General features: G+C 42.6%; 1 pseudogene; it reads right to left on the reverse strand.

Annotated features, from left to right (window-relative positions):
* Positions 1–750: 750 nt before the first annotated feature.
* On the reverse strand, positions 751–2,338 carry LOC149949060 (large subunit ribosomal RNA; annotated as a pseudogene).
* Positions 2,339–2,775: the final 437 nt, after the last annotated feature.

The raw sequence follows: 2,775 nt of genomic DNA on the forward strand, positions 1-2,775 counted from the left end.
TCAAACTAACAAAATATAAATTTATTTAGATAAATTCCGACTACATTGGACCAATTTAAAAAAATGGGTCTACCAGAAAAACACAATAACTTTTGGTATAATTATGTTAAATACAGTTTTATACATGTATCATATTCATAACATGAGCTTTAGCCTCGTTTAAAAAATGAAAGTCCTTTGCTCGTAGATATATTTAGTTGGTAAAATTTTTCTGTTGAATTACAGAACACTGAAATAAATACGTGAGAGCAGTCATCACATATTTGGTAAATATTCAATACTTTTAGTGATTTAAATTATGTTTCTATATGTTCTCGAGATCTCTTATTTTCAATAGATCTTATGTTTCCTTTCTCGTCTAAATAAAAGAAACAAAATTAATAATGAAGTGTTACCCCGAATGCATATACAGTACAAGCTATGGGATAAATAAGTGAATTGTAGTTAATATTTTTTAATTAGGACCACTGAAACAAGTCCGCAGTAAATACATGTTAACTCTTCCCCGTAGCCGAATTTAGGTTAAAATTAATTAAGCTATTAAAACTTCAATCGAGGTCCTTTCAAACTTTATAAAAAAACCAAATTGTTTCTGGCACTTGAAATAGCTCGTAACATAACATCTCATAACCTGGATTAAATATTAAAAACCTCTAGTGAAACAAGTCCGCATTAAATACAAGTTTACTCTTCCCCGTAGCCGAATTTAGTTTAAAAAAGTTAAGATTTGAAACCTCCATTCGAGGTTACAAACCCTCCAGTTAGAGGATGAGTCTCAATAAATCGGAGTATGGTGGCTGCTCTATTAAGTACAACACCCCGACTGGTACCTAAGTCGTCTACGGACGATTTGGTTCCATAACGTTTCTCCGAAGATAAAAATCAACAAGCCAAAGCTGCAAAACTCTGCAAGCTTTGCAATGCTTATTTTAAGAAGGCTTTTTCGCTGAGACCGCGCCTAAACGCATCTCGACTAGCGTAACCAACAAACGCAAAAGGCACGAACGATATCATTGCAGCGACTAGACAGGATTCTGACTTAGAGGCGTTCAGTCATAATCCTACGGATGGTAGCTTCGCACCACTGGCCGCTCGACCAAACACATGTACCAAGTGTCCGAACCTGCGGTTCCTCTCGTACTGAGCAGGATTACTATCGCAAGGACATGTCAACAGTAGGGTAAAACTGGCTCTCTTAAATCCTGACTGCAAAGCCTCCTCGTGGCGAGAGCCGGGCAACGTATGGCTAATAACCTGCGGCTGATTTGCACAGGTACACTGTTCCTATCCAGTGGTTTGATGGGGTCACTGGAGCTCTTGAGGGGCTCCACACCCGACGTTCGGTGTCGCGGGGCACTTGGGGGCGGTCCACACCTGGTTTGCTGGGTCACTGGAGTCCTTGAGGTGTCTCGTGATCGGGGCGCTGGGTCACTGGAACCTCGGGGGTGTTCCATACTTGGCATTCAATATCCTACTGGGGAGGATTTTTGTGGAGGAAGAGGAAGTCACTCTAGTCCTCAGCTGTGCGAGGGTGGGAATTAGGGCAGCCCATGGTGTCGCCTTTTGTTGGGCCATGATGAGGGCGTTTGTTTGCCATATGTGTCTTTATGGCTGTCTCACTGGCCGAACGTTTGTTTCGCAAGGTGCATTTTGGTCCGGCATGACTCTTTGTCTTGTGTGCCGCCGTAGTGCCCAGCGGAACGGCGGGGTACAAATACATAACTTTATAGTAGGGTAAAACTAACCGGTCTCACGACGGTCTAAACCCAGCACACGTTCCCTATTAGTGGGTGAACAATCCAACGCTTGGCGAATTCTGCTTCGCAATGATATGAAGATCCGACATCGAAGGATCAAAAAGCGACGTCGCTATGAACGCTTGGCCGCCACAAGCCAGTTATCCTTGTGGTAACTTTTCTGACACCTCTTGCTTAAAACTCTTAAAGTCAAAAGGATCGATAGGCCCCGCTTTCGCGGTCCGTATTCATACTGAAAATCAAGATCAAGCCAGCATTTGCCCTTTTACTCTATGCGAGGTTTCTGTCCTCGCTGAGCTCGCCTTAGGACACCTGCGTTACCTTTTGACAGATGTACCGCCCTAGTCAAACTCCCCGCCTGACACTGTCCTTGGAGTGGATCGCGCTGAACTGCGAGAGCCCGGCACTTAGTGCTAGAAAGGTGAACCTTTCGGTTCGCTCTCCGCTTCACCGAGTAAGTAAAGAAACGATGAAAGTAGTGGTATTTCACCGGTGGCCGCAAGCGACCTCCCACTTATGCTACACCTCTCATGTCTCTTCACAGAGTCAGACTAGAGTCAAGGTCAACAGCCCCACGAAGAGACAGGAGCGGAAAGAGACCCGCGGCAGCCAGTGAAGTTTATTAATGAAAGTTATATCACACAATGACAGAATACATAGGTTAATAAAGTAATATTGTTTTTTTGTGGTTTTTTGTAGGTAATAGATAAGTAAATCATATAATTATTTGTTATATATAAATGGCGAGATGAACAATGTGGGAACGAGGAAGGAGTAGTGGAAGACTCGAAGAAGAATAGGTGATTTTCATTTTTGACGACGTTGATGATTGAACATGTGTGACCTGAAGAAGTGATGTATAATCTAGACGATACGGAGTAAGTGGATGACGTGGAGAGAAATGTCTAAGATATTATATTGAGATGATCTGGATGACGTGGATGACTTGAAGATTTGTAATTTTTTTTAGTATTAGTTGTAGATGACGAGGAAGTTGTGGATGACTTGAAAAGGTAGG

This window comes from Leiobunum rupestre, chromosome 3, assembly GCF_980474605.1.
Source record: "Leiobunum rupestre chromosome 3, qqLeiRupe1.1.hap1, whole genome shotgun sequence".
Taxonomy (NCBI): domain Eukaryota; kingdom Metazoa; phylum Arthropoda; class Arachnida; order Opiliones; family Sclerosomatidae; genus Leiobunum; species Leiobunum rupestre.